The 18,150-nt window shown below is 39.5% G+C and overlaps 1 protein-coding gene across 6 annotated transcripts in view; it reads left to right on the top strand.

The window, feature by feature from the left end:
• The window catches only part of Foxp (Forkhead box P), a 138,264-nt gene that overhangs the window by 18,609 nt on the left and 101,505 nt on the right, over positions 1 to 18,150 (top strand). Inside the window, exons 1-2 of one of the 6 annotated variants that reach the window (XM_064123323.1) lie at positions 7 to 744; positions 17,795 to 17,848. The exons of 3 other annotated variants lie outside the window; for them this stretch is intronic. The gene's annotated coding sequence lies outside the window, so the exon portion shown is untranslated. Of the gene's footprint in view, positions 1 to 6; positions 745 to 17,794; positions 17,849 to 18,150 lie in introns of those variants that run through there. 2 more of the 6 variants (XM_064123325.1, XM_064123324.1) reach the window with 2 other exon arrangements.

Below are 18,150 nucleotides of genomic sequence, written 5' to 3'. Positions count from 1 at the left end.
GGGAGAACAAAGGAGCGTGGGGAGAGGGGAGCCAGTGCGGAATAGAAGGGGGAGCCTCGGTGCGGGGTGAGGAATGGTGTCCGAAACGCGTAAACAGAGAGTCAACATGTAAACAGGCCACTCGCGAGACAAACAACGCGGGGGCCAACGCTTGCCTTCCCGCCGAGGAATACATTTTTCCTCTCTCGCTCCTTCTCACTCCCCCTTGTCCAATCTTCGTACTCAGAATTTTCTCTCAGTTGCTCTCTGGCTTCACTGTTTTGCGTATACACACGTTTTGGATGAGACGCCGGAGTGAGAACGATTTATTGAACCTCGTGTCCGCGTAATAAGTGAATATCGTTCGCTGAATAAGTCAGTCTTTTAAGTGAAATCGCGTGTGATTAAATTTTGATATTGGTGAGTGTTTTGTGACTATTATTTTTCTGATTTTCCTCAACTTGTTGTGATGTTTATTCTCTCTGGGATTGGTGTGTGCTAATGCCTGTGGAATATTAATGGATGAAGAGGAATTACCAGTCATGTTTCAAGTGCAGTAAAGAGTGTTTTTTTTTATGATTGTTAATATGTTGTGATATTTCCCGGTGCTCCCCAGTTTTGTGATTTTTTTTGCGTGATTTTTTTTTTCGTGGTGGTGCATTGTGGGTGATAGGGAACAAGGAGACGCCGAGGGGAGAGCGCCAAATCGACGTCACAGCACTACGCGGTTCAACAGGTGCGGCGCATCGCGTCATCGCGCAAGACGTATGTAAATGCATTTTTGTTTTTTCTTCCCCTCTTCGTTTTGTCTCAATTTTTTTTCCACTCTCGTCTTTTTATTTTTCGTGTTTGGCTGCACTCGGATTTTTTTACGTTGTGCGAGCGGTTTTTCTATTCCGTTATGTTGAGTGGAGGCGGTTGAAAGACAAACGTTCGTGGTTGGAGGATACAGCGAACATTTGCTCAGTTAAACTAGAGACACATGATTTATTATGACTCTAGTAGTCATCCATGAATTTGGCACTTCAGTCCAATGTTATGCATGATACGATAATTTTTCCGTCAATTTGAAATTTTCGTCCGGTGAATTGGAGCACGTGTTGATGCACGTGTCCATCGAACTCGATTGATCGACCTTCGCCGGAATGGGAGACAACGACCGCTTGATTCGAACGTGTCTCTTTATCCTTTTTTCCCCCTCGTTGACTGACTGATGATAACAAACCGCGAGTAAACGAAAAGTCATTCGATATGGGAACATAAATAATTTTTTTTTCAACACTTTTTTCTCATTCACTGACAACCACACAAACTATTTATAGAGCCCGTCAACACCGGTGAGAAATGTAACAGGGAAAACCGAGACTTGCGCGAATTCACGTCTTCGTAAAACTGTCCATATGAGGAAGTTCCTTAAGCATGAAAAATGAGGATAAAAAGTCGTAATTGTTTTGGAGAAAATTAACGTCCTTTGTGGGTACAGATCAAATATGGAAAATTCAATAATACAGTGGAGGTTTGCACGGTTGGGGTAAAAACCATACGAATTAAAGAAAATTCAATTCGCCGGATATTACAATTGCCCATTGCCGACAGAGTAAATAACAAACTGTACAAACAAGGCGATATCCCGGGAATAATGCGTCGACTGGCGTGAAGATTATAGGGAACTGACTGGGTGATTGCCGCGTGTGCGTGTGCGGCGATTGAATTAACTTCGATTAAAGAAACTATTGTTTGTTATCGAGTTTTTTTTTCGTCCAGGAAATTGAAATGATAATGCGATAGGTCCAGAGGCTTTTAAGGATATCCACGTACCATCCGGCCAAGTCGCGAATTTTTTTTTTTTCAAGTTTTTGATGAAATCAATTGGATATTGGATAATTTTCAATAATGAACCCGGTCCTCTGAATTGTTTCTCGCGATGTCGGTGCTATCAATTCCACGGGGATAAAGTGAGCGAAATCTGAGAGGCCAGGCATTAGTTGAATACCGAGAAACATTCAATCGATCATATCACGATTCAATCACTCCATTTGCGTATTCCAATAGTATTGTTGACAGAGTTATTATTCATCTTTCCCTTCACCTACTCACAATGGAAAAGCAAACATAATTTGCAAAGAAAAAGGGTGACATAGGAGTTTTTATAGGTATTATCTAAATGTTTATCGCTGGGAAATTAATTTGATAATTGAGTTAAGCCGGTGATGATGGAAAAAAATTAATATTTTTATTCTTATTGGAAGAGTCTTTTCAATGGTTTTGGAATATATTTCAGATATTTTTCAATACTTTTTCTACATTCGTAATGAAAATTGCAATATCATCGCATCACATGATTCTTCAAGTAGAAGTGAAATGCTGTTATCGTTCTGATTGCAATCACTGAATTTAATTGAAAATTGGACTGATAATTGAACTTTAGGCCAAACGATTAATTCTACTATAGTTTGGCATTGACTACCGTGACACTGACTTCGTGTTTCTCCGTTGGACCTTGAGTCGATTTCGGATAGCTACGTATCCATCTATTCGAATCTCCCTCGGGTCTCAACCTTGAGTGATTTAAGAACACAACACACGTCATCTAAACTTCTGAGCATTTTCTGCATTATAGAGTGCTGTCAGAAATAAATTGAATGAATGTAATCTCTCCTCACATCGGTAATCATTCAATTTTTCATCTTTCATTTGTTTGTTACATTTTCGTTCCTCCATTCGTCCCTTTAAACTCATTCATAGTTGTCACTGGTGATATTTATTTATAAATAGACGTTTTACACAACAGGAATTATGATTATGTTATCTTGGTCAGTCGTAATCGTCACTCTCCTTCACTTGTGTGTCACTGACGGTGCCGGTGTTCACTAATACGATTACGGCTGCGTTAATTTGAAGAATATGAGTTTTTTTATGTCTGACTCTAATAGCGAAGTAGAGATAACTGAGTTTTTAATTAGAAGGTGATAAGTATCGAATGGGAATGAGTTGGAAATTGGACATATCTGAATAATTCTCCGAATATTCAACGATAACCAACAACTTTGCTAATAAATCGAGCGATACATAACGCTAAAAAAAGGGCAATTAATAAATAGCTTTTATCATAAATAAATTAAAGCAAGTAGATATAAATTTCTCTAATCGAATAATTAAAAATAATTTTTCGTTAGAGGTTTGTAATTTTCTATTTTTAATTTTATTGGTTATCCACTTCTCTCATCGTGAGTAGTATTTGTGTCATGTGACATATATTACACGGGATTTTTCATTACAAAGGGAATGAGTTTTCCAATGGAAGTTTCTTACTCTAGGGAATTTAGTACCGAGAAAAAAGCGCCTCGATTGCAGTGGGAAAAAATGTGTACAAAAAATTGTAAAAGGGGGGAAGTCCCAATAGGAGGGTAGAAATTAGATTATTTGCATTCTCATGGACCAGTTGGCGAGTGGTGGGTTTTTACGCTTAGAAAATTGGAGATGACATGAATGAAACTTCAGATTACATCTTGATTACAGAACACCTGAGCGGTAATTCGATTTTTTACTTCCACATTTTGGCCGCACTGTTCATCATTTAAATTCAAATTTCGGCATTGTTCGTATTATATTGAATGAATTTTTTTCTTGGGATGTAGATATGGTGGTCTCACTCTCTATGTCCATTAATTAAAATTCAATTTAATTATGGGTTTCAATAATTTTTCGAATTTGTTCAAAAGCCCGATTTCAATTTCTCTTTGAATTTCTGAAGAGCGATTTTGTTTAATTACTTCGAGAATCGATGAAATATCGGAGAATGCAGTGCTTAACCTGTTGTTTCTTAATTACCCAATTGAACTGCAATCATCCAGAAGTGAATGGTTAAGTGCAATGTGTACATATACAATTACCTTCAAAGGAGGATTTCCTGTTTAGGAAGACGATTCCATGGGTTATGGTGAGTGGGCCGAGTTTTCTAAGTCGTATAACTACGTAAACGACTTCCTCTCCTCTCACTCACCACTGTTGTATTTCTAGTTCCTATCACATACCTATATTCTGCAAGCAAAACCCATCCACAGCTCTCACGTTATTATTCTGTTTACACAAAACAAAATTATCGGGAAAAAAGAATGCGTAACGGATGCTTGAGTAACAATAGGTGTGAAAATAAGTTTTTTTTAAGCGGAATTGTTATTTACGGGGAAGACGAATATATTGTTCCGGGATTTTTGTAATACCATCTCTCGAAAGAAAATGAACACTGTTATTCTGAACAATTATGAGAATGGAGAGAATTTGAAAAAAAAAGCACTTGTTTGAGAATAATTTATTTTCTGGAATATTTAGGTCATTCGAACAGTCGAGTGGCAGAAAAAAAATTATTTAAAAAAAGTCATGGACATTTAGTGAATATTCATAAATTATTCAGTTCATTGTTAAGGTCCAGGGTATCAGTTAATTAATTAATTCAATAGTGAAGTGGTAAACCGGTCTAAGTCATTCAGACTATCAGTTTCAGGTCAGTTCTTAATGAGCATCTCGAACTTATGGGAGATACCAAATTTTTTATAATAGCCTTCATTGTAGAGCGAATTGAGGGTTCCAAAAAAGGCGATAATGAAAAATTCGATATTTCTCTTAAATTCAAAGATATTTTTCGAAACCTCAGCGAAGAGCAGATCGACTTAAACCGGTTTACCACTTCACTACTGAATTCCTAAAATTTTCGGTTTCGTGAGAAAAATGGTGATTGGTGAGGCGCAAAATATGTTGATTATTTCAATGAATTTTTTTCAACTAATATAATTTTTTTTAATTTAAATCTTTAAAAAAATTTTGAGAATCAAATTCATCAACAACTCAGCACTCTGATCCCTAGAATGGCCTTGCCAAAGACTCATCCATAATCCGCATGACCATCATGAACCGAGCATTGAGCATATCGTAAGACATCCTAAATCATTGAAGGGAAGCCCTTTCTGGGAAGAAGCGACCATACATTACCCAGCTCTTAATACGGCCGTACGTGCGTGGTACCATCCGTTTCTCCCAGTCAAGCCCCTCAACCCTTCTTCAACACCTCCTCCCCTAGGATCCCCTTCAAGATTCTCCGATACCCGAAGCAACCCTTCCTCAAAGACACTTATTTCCGGTACAAGAAAATATCACTCCTCTCCCCTTTCCCTATTTCCCCAGCAATCATCATTATTTTTTATTCAATCATTCAATAACATTCATTATTTCTTCTTTCTCCCCATCCGTGATTTATTAATAATAAATTCGATTGCACAGAATCATGGAAATTTGCACAATAATCGGAGGAATTGGAGTCTGAATGGACGGAAAAAGGGTTGGAGGGCGTGTAACTCGGCGTTATCTCACTGTACTTCCGTTGAATAGGGTGCAGAAGGGATGAGGGTGGGGGTGGGAGGGGGGGGGCGGTGGAACGATACAAGGAAAACGCCAGGGTTGATCACGTTAGTGGGTAGAAAGTGCTTGAGGGCAATGGAAGGAGGATAGTCCGAGTGGAAAAGGGCACTGAAGAGTATACCAGTGTGAGACACAGCAGTCAAAAGAGAATTCCGTGTTTTCATGATTTTAGCTCGAGCTAATTGTTATGCATGGTGCGCCATCTCAGTACCTTTTAGCCTTTAAACTCCTTTTCCCTTCCTCCAGCTCTGCCTTCGGCCCAGCGCTAACCCGGCACTGAGCGTTTTGCCCCTTTTTCCCTCGCTACGGGAAAACTGAGAAATCTTTTGTGGGATTGAGGAGAGTTGGAGGGATGCATGATTATTTCAGTTGGGATAAAGATGAAATTATTTGATGTTGGATGGTTTTTTGGGGGCCCTCTGGGGATTATTACCGTTTGGGGATATTTTTCGTGGATTTTTTCCTCTCGGGATAAAAAAAAATCACTTCTGGGGATGTACATACGAATTTTCGAAGGGAGAGAATGACTTTGGTTGGATGTGAGAATTTTGGATTGGACAAGTACAAAATGCGTTGACTGAATAGTTCGTCTAAGAAGCTGGAAAAGGCGGGAATGAGCCTCCGGTGGAAGGGTTGAAGCTGTGTCCGGTGAGGAAATAACTTTCTTAGGTACTTACTGCTTCATCTCCTCCAGCATCTTCTCAGCCCTTTCCTCGTTCCTTCAATCATCTGACATTCTACATTACATCCTGTGTCTTTTCCTCCTAGCCCCCCCCCCCTCCTCCCAAGAAAAACTCCAATTTAAATTACTCAACTCAGAATATTTCCAAATAAATTCAGCAATTCCTTCTCACTTTATCTCATTTACATTGCAGTTTTATCTTAACAATTTTTTCCATTTGATTCGACGAATGGTAAAGCTCATCATTAATTAAGGAATGTTGGGGTAATATGGACAGCCATTCTTCATTATCATTCCACGAAAAGTTTGGTAATTCTTGTCGTTAGAGGAAAATTAGGCAGTAACTGCTCACAGGTTTGATTACAACTCTTGATTCCCCTCTTATTCTGGTGAATGTAAAACCATGCCCACCTATCAATGAATTAACATCCCAACTAAATCAATCGTACTTTATGTTTAAAATCCTCCGGGTGTTTAGATTAGGAAGACAACGGTACCCTATATACGCACAGATGGATGGTGATATGGTCACTGGCGCGTGCAAAGCGCGTCTATTTTACGTTGCATCGCGTGCCTCGATAACGTTCCACCTTTCTCCACCCATACCTCCCCCTCCCACCCTCCCAATTCTCCATTCCCTTTTCCCCTCTTGTGTTCACCAACTCGACAGTATTTTACGCGCCTGTTCCTCGCACCTCGTCTGCAGATTTCTCGTGTGGCACAGCGATATCTTTCCGCTTTAATTCGCCACCACACGTTGAATTTGCGTGGCAGCAAACTTCCCATTTTCTCTCTCTCTCCCTCCCCCCCATCCCCATCTGTGTACAACCGTTAGACCTTCGATTATTATTCGCATGCGCTTTATGAATGGCGGTGAAATACAAACTGGCTTAGAAATTGGGGGTGGAAGGTGATTATATTCCGCGGATAGTGGCGGGTGTTTCGGGATTCATTTTCCATCGTTTCTCTCACTTTATCTTTTGGTTGGTGGTTGATTTAGGGTGCTGGTGCGGCCTCTACGTCGTTGCTAAAATGGATCGAATTTGTGTTTCTTTGTTATTACTCGGGAATACGTGCAAACTGCCTACTCTACCACCTTCGTTAATCGTTCTAACGAAAATACACTCATGTAAACTGAGTGGCACGGAGTTGCACCACATTGAGGTTTATGTGGATTTTTTTTTTTTCAAGGGGTCTAGGTTCTGGGTGGGATCTGGGAAAAGATTTACTGAGTTGGAAGTGAAGTTTGTGAAATACTTTATTGAAAAACAATTGAAATTTCGTGGATTATTTCTCTCAGTTGTATTGGAGGCAATCAGAGAATATGGGAGTGTAGGATCGAAATGATTTTGACGATAAACATTGTATTGGTTTTTTTTAAAGAGAATTTTTTCGCTCTCTGTATTGAATTCGAGTGTAGAATATTCGATTGGTGAACACTGACTAAAAAATACCCGCATATAAATAGTATTTTTTCCCCGAGAATATCGATGTTCCTTTCGTACATACTCAACTCCTAGAGTGGCGTATCATACAACTTTAATATGACATTATAATATGGTATTTTCACGTTCACATACCACCCTTCTATTTTCACCCAACACCTCTCGCATCGGCTCTTCATGTCACTCCAATGGTGTATTTATTCATCCGCCCCTCTCGCACATCACCACCTGAAACTTACCTCAGGTGGTATCATCAAAGATAGACCGCCCACCGTCACCCAATTTACAAAATCATTACTAATGCATCAACAAAGTGATGGATCTGCAAATACTGACTTCTCATAAATCATTCATTAAACTCCCTTATTTCATACATTTTTTTGGTTTAAAATGCAGTACAAAATTTGATACACAATTGCAGGATTAAAAAAAATTATTTACACCCCAGATTTCAATTGGCCATTTGATCCTCAGTTTAGTGTCATAACTGGCCCACGACCTAAAACGTTAATTTTTATCGTATCAAAGTATCGTATTCGTTTCGCCTCCAAATCAAGAAAAATATAATGAAAAGCGATTGAATAAGACCGAAATTTGTCTGGAGGTCTAATTTTTACCGAAAAATTTTTTTTCCACCTAGAGAAACAGATGCATAAACATTTGAACTCGTGTAATCACATTCAATATAAAATCTTTCTCATTCTTTTGTTATGTAAAAGGAATTGAATATATTTCCGATTGGGATACGATGCACAGGAGGGCTACAAATGCACACATATCGTGCAACCCTATATACCAACCCCTAATGCCAATGACCCGCCTTGCAGTTATAGGCGTAAAGTCGGTTGCTATATCTGCGCCGTCTGTACATTGACTATTCTTAGCGTTTATACATTCGGTGTACTCTACATTATCCTCAGCTTTTGCATGTACTGATACATGTATTCCCCCGTTCTATCTCCTATTCCTTCACCTTCCTCCTTCTTATTTCTACAATCATGACGACACGTGTGTGAAAATTACATTATACAGAGAATATATATATATATGTACAAGTATGTATGCTCTGCCTCTTGGAAGATATGTATTGCATGGTGGGTTGGGGTTTGGCATTTTGCTGAGGTTACCGATATCAAGGAGGAACCGATAATTGAGAATATTACGAGCTTGTATTATGGGAGGTGGGTTATTCATTGTTATAGATATTGGGTGGAGGTTTTTGAACTTTGACGCATCGTAGATTGATGGATTGGTTCTTGTATAGGCGAAGAGGCCGATATTTTACAATTTTTTTTGTCCTGTGACACATTGAATCGAAAGATTTTGGTGGGAAAATTTAACATTTACCAGACATGGTTTGAGGAATTTGAATTAATTAAAATACATGACCCGATAATCACGGTAAAAAAAGATGATCTACATTTTCAAATATGGTGATATATAAATTAATCAAACTTAATCAATCCTTAAACACGTTACGAATGCATTATCGAGTGAACTTTCTAAAGGAAGATCGAGGATAATCAAATAGACAATGAGAAGTTCACTAGTCATTCAAAATAAAATCCAAAGTTGAAAATTATTATTAAATTTCCTTTGTCCGTTTTCAAGTGAATATTTTTTTAAAGTTAATCTCCACCTAATTAAATTATCAAATCAACTATCCAGAATGTACAATTGCTACCTCAACAGTCACATTTTCCTCTAATTGCACATGAAATTATGGTGGCGTTATTGCTATCGCTTGACAATATAATATACACTGTCGTACTCGACTCTGGCTTACGGGATATTTGCGCCTCCTCATTCCATAGCAAGTTGAATATATAGAACATTGTGAGTGAGGGAAAGGGTTGCTGTCGTTTTCGGAACGATGGAGAGAAGAGGGGTGGCAGCTCTCATTCCTCGGGCGTTTGTTAATTTGCCACGCGAGCACATTACGCCCGTTTAGACGCTCGGGCAAACAGAAATGAGAAAACTGAGGAGGTACGACACTATCCTGACTCTACTCTCTGTTACATCTCTTCCCTTCCACCAAAACCACCCACCTCCCTCTTGTCTATCTCGACACACACTTCGCTCCTCGTTTTCTCTCACTGTTTTCCCTTATTCGGGCTTGGTGTCGCGATTTTCGAGGGGCGGAAGAGATTTTCTGGTACTTCGATGCCAACGGAAAAAGGGAGAATGAGGAGTGACATTTTTGGTGAGCCTCGAGGGCTCTCAAAATATTTCGGGGATGATCACTTCGAGTTTTTACTTTTTTTATCCTCTCGTATTCTAGTAGATGTTTTTTAGATGCTGGAGACAGGCACTCGTGATATTTGTGGGAATAATTATTTTCGTTTTTTTCGTAATTTCTCGAAAATTCAAGAATAACTTCACCAAATTTTGTCAGGGTGTTTTGTAATCTTAACTGGACATTTATTTCCATGTATTTGATATATACAAAGTTTAATATAAATAATCTACAGTGAATAATGATCCAAGTATCTTTGAATTAATTTCATGTTATGGCTTTTCAGTGAAGTAATATTTATTTTATTTCCACTTCCCCCAAACGTGGGATTAAAAATTCAGAGACAGGTGATAAATTCGCTAGCAAATGTTTAATGATCCAGCAATGATGGTTATGAAGAATGAGGTGAATCTTGGGAGGGAACAGGGAGAGTAAGGGAGTGTGAAGAGAAGAGAAGGCGAGATTCAGATTTTTCATTAAAGAGCCGTCGACTCAGCTATCCAAGTCACGGTCTCCCGCTCGGTGGAATTTTTTTTTTTCCCTCTTGTCTTTTTTTTCCGGGGTGGGGGTAGTAAAGGGGAATGTTAGGGAAGCGAAAGAAAATAAGAACGCAAGAAGTGTCGCGGCAGGAGTAAGGAGTATGCGGGCCACAGTATAATATGGTGGATTAATACGCGGGAAATCTGCCACCTAAAAGTTATTAATGACTGCTTGGTACTGGTCGATGGCGTCAAAGATTTTATAAAGAAAGGGGATGGGGTTCAGATCCCATGGGATTCGGAGTGCTGGGGATATTGGAGATTGAGTGAGGTGGAAATTCAAAAAGTTGTGGTAATGAATTTTGGTATTGATTAGTTGTCAATGGCAATGTATTTATGAAGATATTTTATTTTTATTTTACTCAACAACTACTCTATAAATATTTATGCTATAGTAGAAAAAAAATGGGAAACGACATTTGTATGATCCGTTGAATTTTGACGAAATGCTCTCTCTTCAAGAATCATAAATTTTTTCTTAGTTCATAATTCAATAGAACTTAGAATAGTCTTCACTCCTAAACAAATAAATTTTCCATAAAATAAATAGAACAAGATTGAGCCGAGAATCACCGAGTTGCTATGCAAATTGGAAAGATAATAATCGATTGTCCGAGAATGGGTGGCGTTGATGGGCTACACTGGATGAGCCAGCTAACTCTACACACTTTCTCCATCCATTCGAGTTATTCTCTCACCTGGACAACACACTGTAACCCCTGTAAAATTTCTATCTCTATCTTCTCCAGCCGTTCTCATTCCCCTGGTCTATCACCCGAGCCGATCTCCCTCAAGGGAAATTATACACTATCCCACCCCCGCCCCCTGGCTCGCCCATCGAATACCTTACCTGTCCAGGCCCTCAGATATTATATTTTTTTCGACACTCTGCCCATCACGTCCTTCGGCTTTTCCATATTTCCACTCGACTCTTTACATTTCAACGATCCTCAAGCAGTTGGCATTTTCGTTTCTAACAGAACCAGAGAGAGGGAGAGAGAGAGAGAGAAAGAGATTAAAAGGAATGAGATGTCAATAGGAGGAAAAAAAAGGTATATTCTACATATGTATAGACGCTCGTTTCTCTTTGCCCACCTTCATCCCATATCCCTGACTGTGTACTTACACTGGCGATAAAACTGCTGGAAACAAACATGCGGGCGTCGCACTCCTCCATGGCCATGACGTTCTGCCTAATGTAGGCGATGAATAAGAAAAGTGAGAGGAAGACGGCTTCTACATCATTGACGTCTCACTGTAAATTCAACGTGAAGTGTATCTAGTAAACATTTTATTGTTTTATGGTTTGGTTTAGATGGATCGTGATAACACGTTACGTAAGGCTTTGACAATGAGATGACTCACGTCTCATGTCACGGTTGTCTAGAGTTTTGAGTGATAATTAAGGAGGAATTTTGAATGTCGATGGAGGAATGTTTTTTTTTTTATTTTACATATCAGGGAATAGTAATTTTTTTGGTATTATTCGTGAACATTTTAGCTGGAATATCGTAGATGGTGAGATTCTAATTAAATTTAAACGTTGACTGGTCGTAACACGTGACACTTCTTCTCGTATTCTTCCTGAATGATCAATCATTAACACTTTATTGTTTACTATCATAAATTTTCGCAGTCTCATCTGTTTTCTGACTTCAGTATCTCTTCATTCATCGCGAGACATCACCTAAAAAACTCTCGTCGTTGGATTAACAATAACGACGTTGTTTATCCATCAGCGATAAATGACCGGTTGTTTGGAATCTCGACTCTCGATTTTTTTTTCTCCCTTTTTTTTCCGCCCACGAGTGACTCCGACAGTCCAACCTTACCTAGCACAATATTATGAGTGATATAATATACATATAGAGAGGTCGTAACTAGCGATTACGTTCTGAAACGATGAAAAAAATAAAAGCGAAAGATGGAAAAAAATTGTTCGATGTCTTTAGTCAGTTGGCAACTGTTAGAAGTATGTGTATACAAGCCCAAGAGTATCGTCTGGCTTGTGCAAAAAACATGAGGCACACAAGGTTGGTTGTATACATTAGAATACAGGCACAATCCTCGTGTGTATCAGTGTACAAGTGCCAATGTGTTGAAGAGCGGAATGAGTGGAGAAGGAGGGAGGAATGAGGGATGAGAGTGGGAGGTAGTTGAAGAGGGTGAACGCTGTGGGGGTTGAATTGCAGCCAGTTGGGTGTATTGTTGTTCACCGCGATCCGCACTGGCCCACTCAGACTCCTCTCACGAAAGGGCTGTTGCTGCAAGAAACTCGGACAATAATGCATGAGGTCAAATTGAAAAATTATCACACCCATGAACTGCTGAGGGGAAAACAGGGTTTTGTTTAGAGAGAGGGTTCGTCCAGCTCTTCAGTTCACTGGCCGTCTTTATTTATACGGCATCCCTTAGAAAAAACATAACGCCATTTGTTTTTGTTTAGTCGAAATCATACATGGGTTGGGTATTGATGATGGTGAATTATTGATTGGATGGAAAAAATTTATGTAATGAAGGGAGTAATTATCTCGTGGACAATTTTAACTCGGATATTTCGTATGTTATTGATTTTGTAAAAGTTGAAAATTTGTGAAGGGGCGAAGCTACTTCCGATCGTTCGAGCCATCCGTTTATTTCTTACTGGCGGGGAATAATTAGGGCCGATAAGTCACGATGCAACACCCTGAGGCATATACGGTATGGTGGGACAAGGAGAGAAGTACGGGAATAGGAGTTGGGAGCTTTTCGAGGTACCGAAAGTTAGATGCCCTCGGGAAAAGGGGAATCGCGTGATCTCAACCCATTACCAACCAACAGACAGACAGTCTTCGTAGCTGTAGCATCGTCGCTCATACTTTTGAGTTGTTGGCTACTGTAATTCCTGAAGTCACTGCTTGGTGTCCTGTGAATCCCACTTGAAGTGTTACTTTTGGTAGAAAATTAACACCGAGGGTCCAGCAATCGGTTGGGATCGTCGTATCCTTCGCAGATTGTTGAATGTTGGTTTCTAAAATGTGGAACAATTTAATCGACTGTTCGTGCACCTCCCAAAGTTCTCTTTTGTTCCTCCAATGGCTCGAAAACTTTTTACTCACCAAAGAAAAGAAAACATAATAACCAAGATAATTGTCAAATCCCAGAGTGCCGTCAAACGATCATACACTCTTTTCCAGACACTTTGGGGTTTACCGGTGACATCAAGTATAAACTGCCCTCTGGGACCTTGTTAGTTCAATTCGCTCGAGTAATCCACCCTCGTGAAGAGAATACTTCTTTTTCCCCTCCTCCCACACTCCATCTGCTTTATTTCACTGTTACCGTGTTGAGGATAAATAAAAAAAATAACAGAAATACTGTACCTCTCAAAGCCCAGAAGTATTTTGTGTACTAGAGTATATGGATGATATGATTTGGTTTTGTTGGGGAAATAAGAGAATAAGGGCGGGTGGATATGCACGTTGAGTGGTCAGTATTGTTCCCTCGTTTCAGAGATTTCAAATAATCGTGCTACGTGGCTAATGGGGTATAAAAGTCCGATATCACGATATCTCGGGATTTCTCTGTCTCAGTCATTCTCCCTATGGCTAACAAAAGGTGCATTCCATACTCAAACCGTATTTTTTAATGCTCTTCTCACTTGAATAATTCTGAAAACATTATTATTGTCCAAGTGTGAGAGGTAATCATGCTTTGATCATGTTCATTTGTTGATCGAGGCACTTTTAGGCGACACATTGCGGTTCATAATCTTTATCGAATTACAATTTAACAATTAAGAGGTAATAGGTCAACTGCTCACTCGCTGGGAGGGCTTTTTCGACTATTGTTGGTTTTAGGAAAGTGCTGTCAAGATGAATGAAAATTGACTAGAAGCTATGTGAATTCTGAATGTAGCTATTCATGCAGATGTAGTCATTGGAATGTATAAATGTACGGGTATGAACCAAATATGTGATGTCTATTTGAAGATATGTTTGGAATTAATGAAGACGACAAATTATTCGTATCAAAATACATTAGATCTTGTCACCTGTTTTGGGTGGACAATGTTGAGTTCATTGAACGTGATCAGTTGACATTGATGTAGTTGTTTTCTGGTGGTTCTGGGGAACAAAACTTGTGGATGACACTTCTTGTGCCATTGTTTGCTCACCCTCAATACGGAAAAGCCACCAACACTCACAGATGAGAAATGAGGAGTATAGATCCTCCTGTCGCATTCTAAGTAGGTGACGTCTTCAAGACCAAAACCACCGATGACCATTTGTTAAAGTCCACTTCTTGGGCTAGTCGGGGAAGCTTCTGTCATCCATCAGTTTGTTCATAACCTCATCGTGGCATCGATATCTGTCCGTTCACCACCATGGCATGAAATGTATTCCTCTTATTTTCCAACATAAATTTCGAATATTTCGGTATTGATGAGTAATTAATTATTATGGTTGAAGTTGGAAGCCGATGAGCCAAATTTTTAGGGGAGGGGGAGGAAAAGTTGAGGTACTGGTTGGTTTTTATTACATACCGGATTAATTGAGTTATATTTATCCATTTCCACGTTATTGTATCTCTTTGTGTTTCACATTTGTTTAGTGGATATTGATTATTGAAATGTCGAGACTTCGTACATTTTATCTATGCGCTCATCAAGGACGACTTTATGGAGAAATTTAACGGTCGAAATTGGAATTATTATCAAACGTTGGGCAATGAGCACATATTTATGTTATTCAGTTTTTTTCAACGTTCGAGGGTCGATGCAATTTCAATTGACTTTTTCATACCAGTCAACGTGAAAACATTCCACAATTGATCTTGTTCAATAGCAATATATCTTGGAATGAATTTTTGCACTTTCAAATGAAAATCTTCCTCAACTTCGTCATCCGCATTATTGTTGTTAGTATGATTCCATTAAATATCCGGACATTGAAGAATTTATTCCCGTACCACCCTCCCCCTTTGGCTTTCCATAGGTTGAAATTCATGTCGTGCGGCTGGATTAATACGTTATCATCCTACGGTTTAAGTGGCAGGCGGACCTGCAGGACCCGGTTTGTCTCACGATTGGGATCTTTCGGGGGTTTCCCTTGTAAGGCGGGTCAAACATCGACGTCTCTACTACTACCCCATTCTCTTACCAAGTTTCCTCTCTCCTCTTCCGATATATTCCATACCTTCTGGTGTACCAGAGAGGGTACACCGAACTTATCATGGTACCTTCAAAAAGCCCCTACCCCCTTCCCAAACACTACTGCTGTTATCCGTACAGTCTTGCCTCACTTGTCTCACCAATTTAACCCTTCTAATTAATTTATAAGCCGCATGCTCGTGACTCACGTGTCAGCAAACGCTCGCAGGTTAATATGAAAACCACCCGATTATTCATGGACACAGTCAAGTGAATTCAACGATTCAAATCTAATTTGACGTTTTGCAAGATATATGTGTGGCCAGTTAATATTTTTTTTTCTCATTGATAGAAATTTATTTATGTTGAATTATATTTGTATGAGTAATTCATTTCCATCATTGTCAAAATTAATACTGGCAAGTAAAATTTGACATGTGAGACATTATTTATTCTCCTCCGGACAATATTACTCATCTGAAAATAACATTTAATTTTTATAACCCGAAGAATTCCTCTCTGCACATCAACATACCCGTAAACTCGATAAAAATTGAAAATTGTAGTTGAGATGGTGGGGTTTGTGAGGTTCGGTTTGTGTGCGGTGGCGTAAGGAATCCATAGATTGCGCCGGTAACAATCAGCCGTAAATTATAGCTTCAATATCCATTGTGTACCCTCCTTGCTCTCTGTTGAACCGAGCCTAAAGTCTGAGGCCAAGACTACCCACACTACTCTCAACCCCGAGTGGCTAAGAAGAGATGGAAGTGGGGGAGGTTTGAGGCAAGTAACAGGCACACTTGCTTTACCCACTTGAAGAGTGGAAGGGGCCAGTGTAGGGGTAGTCTTGCCTTCTCCCAACTGAACCAAGAGATATGTATATTAATGGGGCAATCTTACATAGTTTTGTTTACCTTGCCATTCTCCTTCTACGTATACAATTACTATCCGCAGTCTATCCTCGTGGGTAAAGGCTCTTTAACCCCTCTTATGAGAAACCACCTAATGTTCAACAACTGGTAAACTAGTTTCAAGTCGCAGAATTAGTTTGTGATAGAATTAGACGTAATGTTATCGTTATTTACATTTTATCAAAAATTTCACATCGTGCAAGAATTTTTGCTGACTAGTACGAAATTCGCTCGAAGTAATCAATAATAGAGCTTGGTGAAGATATATGCGAGGATGTGGGCAAACATTGTATACACGCGTGCATTGTTACGTGCGAGGGTAGTTGGACGAAGGAGGAAAAAGAGCGAGGAATGGAGAGAGAAAGTGAGAGAACAAGTGATAGGCAAATGGAAAGGGATGAGAGTGTTATGAGAGAGAAAGAGAGGAAATGGAGGTTTATACACTGGCCACTCGAAAAGAGGAGAGTGAGCCAGGGGTGAGGGGGTGTAGGGGTGGCACATTGGTATGGGGGAAGGAAAGGGGTGGACAGCCGGACAAACAAAACCCTTGCTGCTTCATTTCTGCCCGTCTGGCCAGACACCGACCCTTTATACACGTATATTATACGCGGCAGTGCGCGACGTTGTTCCACAGCATGAGCGTTTCCGTTCTCGACGTATTACTGTTCGGTTTCGTTTTCGTTACGTAGTTGTCGTTATTCTCCTGCCTTTATTCCGAGGACTCACCCTCATTCGCGGTACTTCTGGAGTTTCGTTAATTAACGGATTTATTCATCTTCGGGAGGGGGGGAAGGAGAGAATTCAATCTGGGGAATATTACTTACATTTTTTTCAGGAGGTTCGTCTGATTTTTTGGATTGAGGTTTCCTTATCGAGAAATTTCTTCTGATAAAAGCAGAATAAATTATGATTTATAAATTATAATGATGAGGATTAAAGAAATACTATTCCAAATGAGTGAGGAATCCTTTTTTTGTCGAGAATGTTCATTTAGTATCTCTTATCACTTACGTTGATTCTAGTCCTGTGGATGAATGGACGGATTACCGCCGTTCGTCCATGGATTATTGGTTGTAATTATCACTAAGGACGGGAGTTTATATAGCCTTCCCCCTATTGCAACATGATGCGATATTCTGGGATAGAATTTCTGAATATCTAGAAGTACATTACGAGACAAATTTGTCCTTCTCAGTTGAAAATAACTTCGTTCATTACGTATTTGAGACCTTGAAAATTTTTCATTTTCTTATTATAGTGTTTAGTTACCTTTGGTAATTTCTCTCTGAGCTCTCCAGAACTATCAACATTTTTCGGTAATTTTTATTGAGCTTTTTTCTCAGTGTCGATTGTCGCAATTTTCAGAAGGACAAAAAATAGAAATGGAAAGACTTAGTGAATTTATTTGAATTCAGAGATTGATTTCCTTCCTGTGAAATGCGTTCATCTGTTGCAGGTCAGTGGTGCATTGTTCTTCGGCCGCTGAGAGACGCCAACATGGCTCATTGACGTGAGTTCAAAGCACTTTACCCATCCGCCCATCGCCAAGAACTCAAAAATCAATGCATACCATAACCCCCTTCATATACAAATTCGCGCTTTCCGTCCCCACCGATTTCTCTGCCATCACTTTATTCTACTCCTCATAAAGCCAAAGTTCGTATCCTTCGGTGAGGGATATCGTTACGTCGCGACGGATATTTCGGTTGTATGAGTCGTCGGGAGAACGTTCTGCATTGCTCTCGAGAAGGAACGTATCCTATTCGGGTAGTTGAGATGTTCTGTCTTATTCTGTTATGTTATGAGTGGATT

This window comes from Diachasmimorpha longicaudata, chromosome 6 (assembly GCF_034640455.1).
Source record: "Diachasmimorpha longicaudata isolate KC_UGA_2023 chromosome 6, iyDiaLong2, whole genome shotgun sequence".
Taxonomy (NCBI): Eukaryota; Metazoa; Arthropoda; class Insecta; order Hymenoptera; family Braconidae; genus Diachasmimorpha; species Diachasmimorpha longicaudata.
Note: the sequence above shows the minus strand (reverse complement) of the source record. Positions and strands in the feature narration are given on the sequence as shown.